The sequence below is a fragment of the Mchenga conophoros genome, linkage group LG9 (assembly GCF_057382185.1).
Source record: "Mchenga conophoros isolate Kocher_MC1m ecotype Shallow Benthic linkage group LG9, M_conophoros_male_GT1.1, whole genome shotgun sequence".
Taxonomy (NCBI): Eukaryota; Metazoa; Chordata; class Actinopteri; order Cichliformes; family Cichlidae; genus Mchenga; species Mchenga conophoros.
This window is the reverse complement of record NC_140534.1, coordinates 33560638-33577059: the sequence shown is the minus strand read 5'-3', so window position 1 is coordinate 33577059 and position 16422 is coordinate 33560638. Positions and strand designations below refer to the sequence as shown.

General features: G+C 42.5%; 1 pseudogene across 1 annotated transcript in view; it reads right to left on the bottom strand.

The window, feature by feature from the left end:
- LOC146567728 (uncharacterized) overlaps positions 1–10985 on the bottom strand; it is a 36283-nt pseudogene extending 25298 nt beyond the window's left edge. Inside the window, exon 1 of the transcript XR_014893971.1 lies at positions 10240–10985. The product of XR_014893971.1 is annotated as an uncharacterized LOC146567728 (transcript). The remainder of the gene's footprint in view (positions 1–10239) is intronic.
- Positions 10986–16422: the final 5437 nt, after the last annotated feature.

Sequence of the window (16422 nt, the reverse complement as noted above, 5' to 3'; positions counted from 1 at the left end):
AAAATAATCGGTGACTAGTCGACTATCAAAATAATCGTTTGTGGCAGCCCTACCTGACACTACATCAAGATTCTTAGAGCATGTCATGGTTCACTTGATCCCTGCAAGCAGGCACAAACTGAAACTCTCTAAAGCTTTTGTGAAGACACTGAAGCAGTGGACTGATGAGGCTGTGGAGAATCTGCAGGTGTGTCTGGACTGCACCGACTGGCAGGTTTTCAGGATTGTTATCAACAGTTTGGATTATTATAGAGATGCTGTGACGTCCTGTGACATCAGCTTCTGTGAGGAAGCTGCACAGCATCACACACCAGGGTGAGTTAGAATAATGGCCAGCCTTGGTTCTCTAATATATTCATTGGGCTATAAAGCTGAAGACATGATCACTTCAATGAACCTGACGGAGGTGAGTACCACACTCTCAAAAACAAACTTAAGGCACACTTTGTAGTCAGAAGAAACATTATCTTTTAAACGTGAAAAGTTCAACCGAAGGCAGCAAGAAGTGGGAGAGACGGCAGATCGGTTTATTACATCCCTATATGCCTTGGTGTAGCATTGTGACTACGGGGCGCTGTACAGTGAAATGATAATTGACAGACTCGCTGTCGGAATGAGAGACAAGAGGCTCTCGGAGGAACTGCAAGTGGATGCAGAGCTCATGTTAGAAAAAGCAGTGATAGGGATTCCCCAAAGTGAGCTTGTTAAGAAGCACCAGCATCTTCTTAAAAACAACTTCAAGCAGGAGAATCCTTGCAACGTGGACATCATTAGCAAAGATAAAACATTTCAAACCAGAACAGACTGTGCCACAAAACACAGAGAGGAACATGAAACATGACACAAGGCAATGCAATCGATGTGGAAAGACAACACCTCACAGCAAAAAGCTGTGCCCAGCCAAAGAGGTAGTCTGCAATCAGTGTAAAAAGAAAGGTCACTATGGAAGAGTGTGCAGGTCGGGGGCACTGGGAGAAATATGGGCAGCAGGTGGTGACATTGAAGAGAGGGAAGTAGCACAGTAGCATCTGGTAGAACTGAGGATGCATGGATGACTAAAAAAAAAAGTTAACAATATAGACCTGTTGGCTCAAAATTGACAAAAGAGTGGATGTAACAGTCTTGCCTGAAAGAAAAAAGCAGTTACAAAAGAAAGCAGTTAGCAGTTACAGAGAAATTTACAGCTAACCTGAGTACTCTGGGCAACACTACAATACTGTGTATGTAGTAGCAGACCTGACACAAGGGTTACTTAGCTGCCCAACAAGTGTAGAGCTTGGGTTAGTGGACAGAATAGAAGCAGCGTCACTCCCTTCAGCAGAGGCGGTAAAGCAGCAGTTTCTGAAGCTACTTAGCTGTTTAGGACAAATGGAGGGGGAATACAAAATTGAGCTTAAAGCAGATGCTAAGCCATTTACCTGTTGACCCCAAGAAGGGTCCCACTTCCCTACTGCCTAAAATCAAAAAGGAGCTAGCTTGTATAGAAGAGTTAGGGGTAATCTCCAGAGTGTAGCAGTCTACTGGACTGCTGTGCAGGAATCTTTCCAGTACCCAAACCAAACAGAGAAGAAGTGTGTGTATTGACTTGACCAAACGTAACAATTCTGTGAAAAGAGAAAGACACATGTTGCAATCAGTATAGCACACCGTAGGACAGCTAGAAGGCGCGAAGTTCTTCTCAAAACTCGATGCTAACTCAGAATTGTGGAAAATACCTTTTTCCAAGCAGTCAGCTCTTTTCACAACCTTCATCACGCCATTTGGAAGGTATTGTTTCAATAGACTCTGTTTCAGCATATCTTCAGCTCCTGAGCATTTTCAAAAATGAATGTCTCAAGTCTTGGAGGGGCTGGACGAAGTTGTCTGCCAAATGGATGACATTTTGGACACACAGGCCCAGCACGACAAGAGACTAGTCGCAGTCCTTGTGTGGTTCACAAAAGCAGGTGTGACATTGAAAAGTGAGAAATGCGACTTTGCAAAAACCTTGATCAAGTTGCTTGGACAGATCATTGACAGTACAAGCGTCAAAGCAGACCCAGAAAAAGTGAACATGGAGGCACCCACCGATGTAAGTGGAGCGAGACAATTTCTGAGAATGGTTAATCATCAAGGCAATGTTTCCCCACCAAGCAGAAAAAACACAGCTATTGAGAGAACTACTCCGTAGCAAAAAAGTACTGTTGGAGTGAGGCTCAACAAACAGTGTTTGACAGCATTAAGTCAGTACTGAGTACCTGGCAGTCTACAGTCCCAAAGCACAAACAACAGTATCAGCCTTAAGCATCCTCCTATGGACTGGGAGCAGTGCTACTTCAGAAACAAGAGGAAGACTCAACCAAGGTAGTGACCTTCACTTCAAAAGCATCAACCCCCACACAACAAAGATATACTCAAATAGAGAAGGAGGCATTAGCCGTTAGGGCTGCCAGGATTTGTCAACTAGTCACGATTACTTCGACTATTTGCTGACAACTAATTTAATAGTTGACGCATCCTTTGAAGCTTTGTAAGATCCTGAGAGACACAGGAATACGTAGGATTCAAGAGTGTACTAACGGACTGAAACAGAAGATGGCAGCACTGCATCTACAAGAATCCCAGTTGCCGTTAAACGCCAAAGAAGAAGAAGCAGTTTCCAGTATCGTAGGTGATAACGTTACAGTGACGCAACAAAGGCTGTCCAAACTAGAAGACTTCTCCAAATGCAGTCGACAAATGCGTGCTTCATTTCACTAGATTTGAAGGATGGGTCAGGTGTATTCTTCATGACCAGCCTATCCCAGAATTCATAGCGTGGCTCAGCCAATTCCAGTTTTCAACTATGGTGGCAGCTACTTAGTTTTAATTGTGTGAATGCCACACGGCATTCACACAATTAAAACAGCAGAAGTGTGAACGATTGTGTTCCTGTTTCTCTTTATTCTTTCTTGTGTGAATGCAGCAGCTTTCAGGAAAAATCAGCTTCTACGCAGTGTTTTTTCAGCGGTTTCTCCTTCTTCTGCTGTTTTCAGATTCCACTACACGGCATTCACACTGGATTTTCGCAGGAAATGCAACTTTTCTAGTTCTACCTTATTCTAGTTGCTCAGACATTTGCTGGTTAACTACTCCCTCAGTTTTCATCTGATTTTCACCATTCACACTTTAAACTGTTCTGCTCCTTCTGCTAATGCCTGCTATATCTTCTGGTGCACATAACTTTTATACTTTGAGATATTAAGCTTTTTATGCAATTTTTTGGCCCATTTTGCTGAATGGGACCACATTATCAGTGAGATCACCAGTTTTTCTTGCACAAGTATTTGGCCCCTTGAACTTTTACACATTTTGTCCCATTACAGCCACAAACATGAATCAATTTTATTGGAATTCCACATGAAAGGCCAATACAAAGTGGTGCACTTGTGAGAAGTGGAACAAAAATCATACATGATTCCAAACATTTTTTTTTTTTTTTTTTTACAAATAAATAACTGCAAAGTGGGGTGTGCGTAATTATTCAGCCCCCTGAGTCAATACTTTGTAGAACCACCTTTTGCTGCAATTACAGCTGCCAGTCTTTTAGGGTCTGTCTCTACCAGCTTTGCACATCTAGAAACAGAAATCCTTGCCCATTCTTCTTTGCAAAACAGCTCCAGCTCAGTCAGATTAGATGGGCAGTGTTTGTGAACAGCTGTTTTCAGATCTTGCCACAGATTGTCGATTGGATTTAGATCTGGACTTTGACTGGGCCATCCTAACACATGGATAGGTTTTGTTTTAAACCATTCCATTGTTGCCCTGGCTTTATGTATAGGGTGGGTGCCCTGCTGGAAGGTGAACCTCTGCCCCAGTCTCAAGTCTTTTGCAGACTCCAAGAGGTTTTCTTTCAAGATTGCTCTGTATTTGGCTCCATCCATTTCCCCATCAACTCTGACCAGCTTCCCTGTCCTTGCTAAAGAGAAGCACCCCCAGAGCATGATGCTGCCTCACCATATTTGACAGTGGGGATGGTGTGTTGAGAGTGATGTGCAGTGTTAGTTTTCAGCCACACAGTGTTTTGCATTTTGGCCTAATCTTTTTGTATAACTGGAAAATGCCAAGTATGGACAGTTTTTGTGAGATACCAAATCTCCTTTTCAAAACACTGAAAATTACCTCCATTATATTTTCCCACCAATTCCGAAGTCCCGAACAGCTCCATAAGATATGTAAAATCGAAACATTTTGACCATCACATCTCCAACATTCGTCCGTAGAGGCCAGGTTCCATTTATACAATTGTTGCGGTGTTCGATGCCACCAATGGATTATTTTAAGTTGAATAAATCTACTGCCTGTTTCTTTATAACTAGTATTAACATTTTGAAAACATGAATCCCATTCAACTGAAGATATGGCCAATGCCATGTCCTGGGCCCAGTAGCCCTTAACTTTAAGGAGAGGGTCAGCCGACCGTTCTTGCGATAAATGATAAATCTTAGAGGTAATGGTCTTGAGAGCAGGACTTCCACAGGGCTGCCCACAGGACAGGTTCCCAACCACTTTGATAATGAACTATGTATTTGGACATATCTCCAGAATTGATTACGCTGCAACTTATATAATTCCACAATTTTATCAAAGCTTAAAAAACATTTAGTCCCACAATCAAATAAATCTGATACATTAAGGATGCCTGCCTTACACCACTGTAACCAGTCAACCGATGTCCCTCCAATTAAAATTATTTTATTTCCCCATAAGGATGCCGAAGGAGATTTAATAAAGTCCCAGCGACCCACCCTATGTAATTTACACCACAATGTCTTTGCATTTGCAATTATAGGATGGGTACGTTTATGACTGGTATCAAACAGCTCCCTCCAAGGAGAAATACCGCCATTAACTTCCGTCTCCATATGGGACCAGATGGGTTTAACTGGTGCAGTAGGTAACCATGCTCTAAGTTGTTTCACATTCTTCACCCAATAATACCATTGGAAATTAGGCAATGAAAAACCTCCTTGTTTTGTACTCGCTTGAAGTTTCTTAATACTTAAACGATGTGGTGAGCTACCCCAAAGAAACTGCCGAATCAAAAAATCTAGATCTTTGAAATACTTATCTGGAATGTGTAATGGAATATTAGATAAAATATAAAAGATCATGGGTGCAGTCATCATCTTAATACAACTCATTTTACCACATATTGTGAGACGTATTCCGGACCATCTACCAAATTCCATTTTTATTCTTTCAAACATTGGCTCCATATTTGCTCAGACCATCTTAGTGTAATCTGAGGTCATTTGTATCCCCAAATACCTCAAACCATTCACAGACCACCCAAACTCCCACTGTTTAAATAAAGTATGAGGGCAGTGTCCTGACATAGGCATTGCCTCTGATTTATCCCAGTTGACGCAATACCCTGAAAGCAGCGTAAAGCTTTCTATACATTCTGATAGGGCTGGAATTGACTTCCCAGACTGGGTCATAAGTAACAACATATCATCTGCATATCATAGAAGCTTATGTTGACTATTAACCATCGAAATTCCAAATACGTCCGCACCTACACGGGTATTTTTGAAAACGCAGCTGTTTCGTCCACACGTAAACGGCGTTTCGAATCACCGAAAACAGATTTTTTTTAAAACACTTTTTTTTCTGTTTACGTGTGGACAAGGAATACAGAGGTCAAAGGTATGTGCCTTTTTTTCACGTTACGCTGTGCGCCACGTTATTGTTTACAGGAGATGAATTGCAGAATGGCAGGTAGTCAGATTAACAGTATTTTGTCTCTATCTTCAGGTTTTACATTGGGTTTTTTTGGTTTTTTCCCCCCCTTTTCATACCGCTCTCCCCCTGCAATGGCTCTGTGACCCCCTAGGGGCGGGCCCCACACTTTGGGAAGGTCTGTCTTAAACAAATAATCCTACTCAACACAATCAAAAGCTTTAGCAGCATCCAGCGATAGGGCCACTTTTGGATATACTGAATCATATATATAATTTTTTCGCCATTACTACTTTTAATCGACCCACGAAGACCCTTGACAAGATTTTTTGGTCAGAATTCAGCAAAGATATGGGGCTCAACCACTTGGGTCTAAAGGGTCTTTCCCAGTTTTAGGAATAAATGTTATAAGTCCAGAGTGCATTGACTGAGGTAATGAGCCTACTTTAAAAGCCTCATTAAAAACATCAAGCAACAGGGGACTTAACATATCCTCAAATGCTCTATAGAAATCCAATGGTAACCCATCTAATCCTGGAGCTTTATTAAGTGGCATACTGTTAATTGCACGGGTAATCTCCTCCACTGTAATTGGAGCATCTATAATCTGCTGGTCAGTAGCAGAAAGCTGTGGCAGGTTTAAATCAGTAAAGAATGCTTCAAATTTCTGTTCATCTAAACTACCTCGTGTAGAATAAAGATTATTGTAAAAATGTTACCGTTTGGTAAATCGGTTTGGCTGAGATTAAAGTTACAGTTTTCACACAGCTGAATAAACGTCAAACAGAAAACTGGTTAAACAGAAGGGTAAGATGGTAGAATTTACTCCAGTGTCCTGCTATTTTTTAGACAGCAAGAAGCAGGAGGCTGAGGTTATTGAACTCCACAGAGGCAATGTGCAAATTTCATTAAAAGTTTAATAAACTGTCATCTTGTCTTTATTTTTGGTTAGCACATACTTTAAACACTATAAGCTAATGATAATTATATAAGAGCAGATGCATGCTGGTGCAAATAGCAGTTCATTTTCCATCCAATGGATGCATGACGTGATTATCGCAAAAATAATCTAGTCGACTATCAAAAGAATCATTTTTGGCAGCCCTATTAGCCATAACCTGGGCGTGCAAGTGATTTTCTCATCAGCATCAAGTTTCATGTTGTGACAGATCACAAGCCTTTAGAGCTACTTTTAGTCTCCAAGAACTTAGATGAACTACCGCCACGAGTACAAAGACTGAGAATGAGATTACCGTATTTTCACGACCATAAGGCGCACTTAAGTCTTAGATTTTCTTCAAAAAGTACGGCACGCCCTATAGCGCAGTGCGCCCTGTGTGTTGTAAGGAGGACGTAGTAGAGAACACCATGAGAACGCTAAAGGGTGAAGTGTGGGCGTTGATCGTATGTACCGGACAATCGCACATACCTGTATAAAAGGACAGGTATGTGCATTATGTGGAACATCGTTGTTTTAACAACCCTGAAAATGGCAAAGAGACACGTTTATTAAGCACAGTTTAAACTGAAGGCCATCAGCTATGCGGAGGAACATGGAAATCGAGCAGCGGCGAGAGAATTTAAGATTAACGAATCGATGGTTCGCAAATGGAGGAAGCTAGAAAACGAGCTCCGGCAGGTCAAGAAAACGCAGCTGAGTTTCCGTGGACATAAGGCGAGGTGGCCCGAGTTGGAGGAAAGACTCGAGCGGTGGATCATCGAGCAAAGAGCGAGCGGGAGAAGCGTTTCGACGGTCACCATTCGGCTAAAAGCAGTTTCACTAGCTGAAGAGATGAACATTGAACATTTCCAAGGAGGTCCGTCCTGGTGCTTTCGTTTTATGAAACGGTGCCATTTTTCCATCCGGACCAGGACTACGGTAGCGCAGCAACTTCCAGCGGATTATAAGGAAAAGCTGGCCATCTTCCGCTCCTACTGCAGCAAACACGTCGGCGACAAAAACATCCAGCCCAGCCACATCACTAACATGGACGAGGTCCCGCTCACTTTTGACATCCCGGTGAGTCACACTGTGGAGAAGAAGGGGACCAGCACGGTAGCGATACGCACAACGGGGCACGAAAAGTCTTCTTTTACTGTTGTGCTTGGCTGCCATGCTAATGGACAGAAACTGCCGCCTATGGTGATTTTTAAGCGAAAGACTTTGCCTAAAGAGAAGTTTCCAGCAGGAATCATCATTAAGGCAAATGAAAAGGGCTGGATGGATGAGGAAATGATGAAAGACTGGCTGAGGGAGGTGTATGTAAGGAGACCAGGTGGTTTTTTCCACGCATCACCATCGCTCTTAATCTGTGACTCTATGCGTGCCCATCTCACAGCCGATGTGAAAAAACTAGTGAAACAAATGAACTGTGAGCTTGCTGTCATTCCGGGAGGCCTGACAAAGGAACTCCAGCCGCTGGACATCGGTGTGAACCGCCCGTTCAAAGTAAGGCTGCGAGCGGCCTGGGAGCGATGGATGACCGATGGAGACCACAGTTTCACCAAGAGTGGAAGGCAGCGCCGGGCGAGTTACGCCACAATTTGCCAATGGATTGTAGATGCTTGGGCTAACATGTCTGCTGGCACTGTTGTTCGAGCTTTCGCAAAAGCCGGCATCATTTCCGAGGAGCCGCACGGCACGGAAAGTGACTCTGACAGTGAAGAAAGTGAACCTGGCATGTTTGATGGAGATTTAGCGCAGCTGTTCAATTCAGACACAGAGGATGAGGACTTCGATGGGTTTGATTGATGATAAAAATGTGAGTACCAAACTTTGTTTTGTTCCTGCTTTATTTTTAAATACGCACACTTGTATGCTTGTGTGTTGTTGATGATGACGATTACCGGTAATAGAAATGTGAGTAAGGTACCGAACTCAGGTTTGCTCCCGCTTTATTTTTAAATACGCATACGGTACTTGTATGCGCCCTATGATCCAGTGCGCCTTATGTGTGTGTTAAATACAGTAATGGCACACATAACTGAGACTGCGCCTTTTAGTACAGTGCGTCTTATGGTCATGAAAATACGGTAATGAGGTTCTCTTTCACCATCTCACATGTCATACACACAGCAACTGCAGACGTGCTGCCAGAGTGCCAGAAAGAGCGGTTTCTAACACGACATTAAGAGATGAAATGGACTTGTATGCACATCAGGCCTTCCTGAAATAGAGGACAGACAACAACAAATAAGACAGCAGCAACACAGAGATGAAACAATAAAACATGTCCAACTCTACTGCAAAATCTTTTTGACTGGAGTAACAGCCAGTATTTGGTTGTAGTGGACTATTTCTCAAGATACACAGAAATACCTGAGCTGTCTTCTAACACATCAGCAGCAATGATTGAACACTTAAAGTCCGTATTGGCACGCCACAGCATACCAACATAATTAAAGTCAGATAATGGCCCACAATTCTCCTCAGAACTCTTCCCAACGTTTGCTCTAGAGTGGGGCTTTGCCCACACCGCTTCCAGCCTGAGATTCCCTCAGAGAAACGGTGAGACTGAAAGAGAAATGAGAACAGTAAAAAGCCTTCTACAGAAAGCAGACCCATCTCTCACCATCATGGCATATTGCACCACACCACTTGCCAATGGACATAGCCCTGCAGAGATTCTAATGGGGAGGAAACTTCGTACCACAGCCCCTATACTTCCATCCTGCCTCAAACCAGGCAGGATAAACATCACTATGCTGAGAGACATAAAAAAGAAAAAAAGAGAGAGAGATAGAAACAGTGGAAATGGTTCAACAACAGAGAGCACAAGACCTCACTGGACTACAACCAGGAGATCAAGTTTGGATCTGGGACATGAAAGAAAACGGGACAATATAAAGCAGAGCGGAATTCTCCACGATATTATCTCATTGAGACAATCCCCCACCCACCCAAGTCTCATATACCACCAAGTAACCAAACTACGGAAAGAAGATATCCTAGAAGCCAAATCACAACAACAGTCGCCTTGAGGATTTGGTGCTATATAAAAAAAAATATAAATATAACTGAATTGAATACTCAGAGGAGGGGTGTTATGGTAGGGACTAATTAAATGTTCATGCAGCACCGTCTGGTGTTTTGTGTTGTGGTCTGCCAATAAAGGGACTCACTATGTTAAGACAGAGCTGTCCTTGTCTCATTAATACTGCTGCTATTATAAACCCCAGATCTACAAAAACAACGTGTTCATCCACAGCACCTGAACAATAAAGTTATAGTGACCCTGATACTGCAGCAGATCGCTCTGGTTTCCTGTCATCACTTCAAATAGAAACGAGGCTGTAGAGGTTTGGTGCAGGCAGAAAAACAGCTGCAGGGACAATGAAAAGACTTTTCTGCTCCAACTTCTCCCAGCATGCTGAGCTAATGGTTAGTTGGTGTTTTTCTCCAAACACTCTCTCACTCTTCTCTCAACGTGTTCACAATAAACTGTGAACAGACACCGAGGAGAGCAGCAGAAGACCTCATTCAGGAGCTAAACTCAACATGAACTGAACTCACAGTAAAGTTAGCTCGGTGCTTACCTTTAGATGAGCCCACAAACCGAGAGAAACTCCGCGATGAAGCTGCAACTCTTTCCAAACACAGGAAACAGATCAGGGAGCAGAGACCCACGTGGTTCACGCTGATCGCAGCTACGATCCAGGAGACAAGGGTGGGCAGATCGATGCAGATATCGATCAGGACGTTGGTAGAGGTTTATGATCGATACTTTAGTTTGTTTCTCTCCTCTAAGTTCACTACTTTACTCCCGTTTCATGAAAAAGCAGCTCTCTCTGCTCGGCTCCTCTCGTGCACACACACTTTGCTCCGCCCTCTTCTCTTCTTCTTCTTCTTTGTGTTTAACGGCGGTTGGCAACCAACGTAAAGGAGCATTACCGCCTCCTACTGTTCCGGAGTATGGGTCAGACAGTGAGTTTACAATTTGTATCCAAAAAACAAAACAAAAAACAAAAACAAAAATTTCCCAATTCCCCGCTCCTTCAATCTATTCTGCAGAACTGACCTCTCCACATCATAACCCTTACTGCGGTGTAAGGGTATTACATGCTCTACTGTCTCCATCTCCTCCTGGCACACTCCACAAAGCCCCGTCTCATGTTCTCCTATCATCTGTAGTGTTTTATTTAATGCACAATGTCCCAGTCTAAGCCTGGTAATGACCACCTCATCTCTCCTATTACCCCTATACAACCTACTCACTGCCACCTCCCTCTTAAGATGATACAATTGCCTGCCCGTACTCCCTGAATCCCACCGCTTCTGCCACTCCTGAACAACCTGCCTCCAAACAATATCTTTCGCTTCAGATCCGCTGCTTGTAATTTCCATCTCAGTCCTATTTTTAGTCAACGCTCTTTTTGCCAACCTATCCACCTTTTCATTTCCACTGATCCCTACATGAGCTGGCACCCAAAGAAAGTGAATATTGCCACCACAACACCTTATTCTGCTTATAGTCTCCAGAATACTATACAGCATGCCCTGCCTTGTCTTCGAACAAAATGATTGTAGACTTGAAAGAACAGCTGCCGAGTCAGACCACACAACCACCTGCCTGATTTTTGAACACTCTACCCATTTCAATGCTACCAAAATTGCTACCATTTCAACCGAGTACACTGCCAGTCCATCCGAAGTGCGTCTGTTTATTTCAATATTTTTTGACGGAACTGCTATTCCAAACCCTGTACTTCCAGTATCTGGACTTTTAGCACCATCCGTGAACACATGAATACACTCAGGGTATTCATTCAAGCTTCCGCCCTCTTCTTACTGCTCTGCTGTGATTTATTGTTGTGCAGTCACGTGACTCAGCAGCACATTTTAACTACATGGGGTATGTTCCAAAAGTTCCTCCATTCTCCTTTTTTCCTAACTTCTTTTCATTGGCCTTGATGAAAACGTCATCGTAGGAAGAAGAATTGCTAAGGACTCAGGAAAAGCGAAGAGCGCTGCTGAGAATTGGAACAGCCTTACACCCGTCTCTCTGTAACAATGTTACGCCCGGAAGGACTCTTATGGAGGACTGCAAGAGACACACACATGGAATTAAACAATTCTGTCCTTCAGGTCCTTGAGGTGGTCGAATCGATGTCTATGGTCTTTTGTGTGTATTTTCTGATGTGTAGAACTGAAGAAGCTTCTTGGATGAGAGGTGAAACGTCTTCAAGCAGCTTAAAGAAGTCCAGACACTTTTCTTTGCAAGCTCCTTTGACTACGATGACCTGGATGACTGAGAACCTTCACAGACATTTTCTGGTCTTCTTAGTTTCCATTTTAGTGTGGTTTCAGCTAACCAAGAATAAGAATTACGTTGTCTGGAAAATGCAATATTTAGAATTAATAAGCGGAGCTGGACACACCCACTACTTCACTCCATGCAGCCGGAAGCGGAAGTGAATCATTTGTAGTGATGCCGCCTCTTTTAATGACTTTACTCAGGGTTATCTGCAACCGCTGTAAATAGGCAGAAGGCTTTTCACCTGAGTTCTGGTTTGTGCTCAAGAATTTGGCAAAAAGCTCATCCCCATCATCAACAGTGCCATAGGATATGTCAAGAAAAATTTACACTGGCTTCCTATCAAATATCGAATTGATTTTAAAATCCTATTGTTTACTTAGAAAATTTTAAACAATATGGCACCTGACTACTTAGCTGATCTCCTCTGTCTGTACAGCCCTCAGAGAGCACTAAGATCATCGGGCCAACTGCTCTTGGTGCAACCTAGGTCTCGGCTGAAGACCAGAGGAGACCGTGCCTTTGCCGTTGCTGCACCCAGGCTATGGAATACTCTCCCTCTTCATATTCGCGCGTCAGATTCCATTCAGTCTTTTAAATCACATTTAAAAACGTATTTGTTTGATCTGGCATTTAAGGCGAATTAGGGTAATTTACATCTGGCTCTGTATTTAGATTATGGAATTATCTTATATTTTAGATATTTGTAATTTATATTTTATTGTGATTTTATTTGTACTGCGATTTTACTGGAAAGCACTTTGGTGTACTTCGGTCTTAAAAATGTGCTATATAAATAAATTTTGATTGATTGATTGAAGAAGGCTGATATAATCATGAAGCGTTAGGACCACAGTGCTTTGCAATGTCAGCAGTTGGCGGAAGAAGGCTCTCAACTATTTTCGTTACCTTAAGTTTGTCAGATATGGTACGATCTGTGAGGGGGAATTCAACATTGTTGCGCCACGTATCATAATCAGCTTCGAAAGTAGAGCAAGGGGTTTTCTCCGAGAAGGGCCTTTGCGTGACCTTGAGAAGGCATTTCATTGTTCATAATGACATCCTCAACTACTACTCTCTGTACTTCAGGTGGAGTGAGCTGTTCAGGTGGTAAGTAGATAGTGGTTGTTCTGTGCGAGGCAGTCACCTCTACACTTGGAGAGGATGAGTGAGAGCCATGCTCAGGCGAGTGGGTTGAACCACTGCCCAATTTAACAGGACTTTGATCCTCAATGATGGTTGGTTCATCTCAGTCTGTGTCACTAGTGAACTGCGGATTTTGACTAGGCACTGATGCATTTGGTCCAACTGTGGGGTTACTCTCAGTGGACTTCTTCATTTTGGCCAGCTCACCTAATAAAACCTCAAAATCTGCACCACTCAGTTCGGCAAGACCTTTTAGTTCAGTTAGGTAAGAATGGATTAAACACGAACCCCTGTCTGCAGCATACAGCCAGACAGCAGCTGGATATGATGGACAACACTTGGGTTACGGCTTTGTCTTTTGCAAGGTAAGCTATCCTTAAGGAACTGGACTGGTTCACCTGATTGGAACTCCACAATGGCTGTGTTTTTAAAATGTGCCTCTGTGCTAGTTATTTTAATTACTCTTCCAATGGAACCAAACTACCCTAAGTAATCAATAACCTCATTGTCAACCTCATCACCTGTTACCCTCCTACTAGGACAGAGTTAGGTACTTTGACACCTTCAGTTTGGATTACATCCATGTTCTTATTACTCCAACCCAGAATGTCATTGACAAATGTAATGATTTGACCCAAAAGGCATGAAAGCACCAGTTGCTAAACTTCCAAAAATAAAAGGAATTAAACCTCCTGGCTGGTGCGCCACATTTGTGTAGCACCTCTACTCAGGACCAGTACACTTTCACTTCAAATAGAGACCCTAAACATCTTACTAGGTTCAGAAGGAGGTTTTGTTTTGGAGACTCACAAAAGGAATTGGCTTGGAAATGAACAACTGAGACCTTTATTGCCTCAGTACCATTCATAAACATATACAGCACAATAAACCAAACTGCACACTAATAGTGCATTTTAAAGGTGAATAGATATAAAGCAGAACAAATAAAATAAAGACAGTCGAATGAAAGACTTATACTGAATTGTATCAGAACTCTTTTGAATGAATAAAACGGATGGAAGTGTTCCCGTTGTGAAGTTTGAATTGTCCAGTCTGAATTGTCCTTTAAAGTCGTTGAAACCTGTAGCGGAAGTGTCAGTGTGCAAACCCTATTATCTGGGATAGGGCTTGTCTGAAATACAGGGATGCTTGAATCAGTTTCTCAGGCAAATCCTACAATCCGATCGCATGGCTGGCCACATCATTTCATGATCATTCAGGATCTCATTTGGGCTGTTCTCGCTGTCAGTGGTTCTCCAGAATCCTTTCTAGTAGTTCAAAAAAACCAATCTACACAAACAGTGCAGAACAATGAATTTCTTTTCCATCTTGTGTTCTTAACATGAGCTCATGAACTTCTTTTCCAAATGTATTAATAACAAATGGCATTCCATTTAGCTTTACCAAGTTACAAGAGTTACAGTAACTTGTTTGTACCAGTATCAACTATTTTATCACAATTATATCACAATAAAGAACATCAGCAGCTTAAACAGTAATGTAAATAGTCATTGCAATCAAGGTTACATTCATCCATAAGGCTAACAAGCAAATGTAACTTAATTCACAGTGCAAGTACTAATGAACTTGAAATATGCTCATTTCTATTAAGACTTAACCATTCTAATATAAACAGAGCTAGTGCTTCTATCCGAATACCTCCCCGATCGGAATATGGCTTCGTGGGGGTAGGGTAGCTAACAGCTATTAGCAGCTAGCATCGGCAGTAAAACACCTTTAGCTCAAAGCATTCAACACTTATAACACACTGTAAAGAACAACAAGAAAAGTAAAACAACACACCAAATTTGATGAACAAACGGCATGTCACTCACTGGGATATTCCAACACAAATAACTGGACAGACGTTATTCCCTTTGTGGTCAGAGTTCGGGGCCTAATAAAAGAGTAGCTTATTAGCATTTATACGTAAAACAATCTGGTCTCATTAATCAGGTTACCAAATACTTTTCGGTGAGCTCCGACACACACTTGACTGCCATCAGAGAGGGAAGATCTCATAGGAAGAGACAGGTAATGCTTCCTGCGCACTAGACGCACGGTTGTCAGAACACAAAACTGCATTACAGCACCCCCTTCTGACAATAACAGGCTATAGCCTTAGATTTAAAAAAAAAAGGGGGGGGGGGTTACAGCCCTGTATTTCACATGGGTTACACTATTATCTAACAATTCTCAGCCTGTAATTTTGTACTTACTATATAAGTCTAGGATATTCTGTTCAGACTAATTTGGCGCAGGAAAATTGCACCCTGACTTAAACTGGCTATGATATCTAAGCATGTTTGGAAATCCCTCTGCAGCTCTACATGTCAGTCTCAATAATTCAGTTCAATCATAGAGCCAAATTCACTCTTTTACCCATTATTACATGGAGGGCCAACTCTTAATGAGAACCATTGCAATGTGTGTGTGTGTGTGTGTGTGTGTGTGTGTGTGTGTATATATATATATATTAGGGGTGCAACGATATTCGTATCGATATTGAACCGTTCGATACAGTGCTTTCGGTTCGGTACGCGTATGTATCGAACAATACAACATTTGTAATTTATTTTATCAATTTTCCTTCTGACGATGCTGTCTGTGTGGAGTGCTCAGTGAATCTGCGTTCGACTACTCCGCCTAGGCTGCACTGTCGAGCGCAGATCCACTGAGCGCTCCACACAGACAGCATAGTCAGAAGGAAGAGCGCAGGGCACCTCCCCCACCCTCATTCAGATCTGGCGTTTGGAATTATTTTGGTTTTCATGTGACGTATGACCCTGAAGGTAAGCGAGTCATGGACTAAAGTAAAACAGTATGTTGGATGTGCCATGCAATGCTCAATTACATGGGTGGGAACTAGTGTGTTAGCGCAGTTAGCTCGTTAACGTGTTGGCCGTCTAGCCCCATGCACGGGGCGATCGGCGGTAGCTCGTTAACGGAGATTTGCCATGTTGTGGCGTTAAGGTCATTTCAACGAGATTAACCTGAAAGCACTAGTGGGAACACAACGAATATGACTGCACATTTACGCCGACATCATCCTAGTGCAAAGACAAAAACAACAAGCATGCTACTAACTTTAGCCGAGTCATTTAGACAGCTGTTAGCACATGATTCTCCTTATGCTGCTGAGAATATAACCCAGAAGAAGCGGATAGTATAGCTTTTATTTTGGAAAGAGACATTTCTCTGTAATAAACTCTCTTTTCCAAAGATGCATGATTCCTCAATCAGATACAGGGCTTGCAATATCGCTAGCCCGACGTCCCGGAGCTAGCGATTTTTTGAGTCGGGCTACCAAAATCTATCT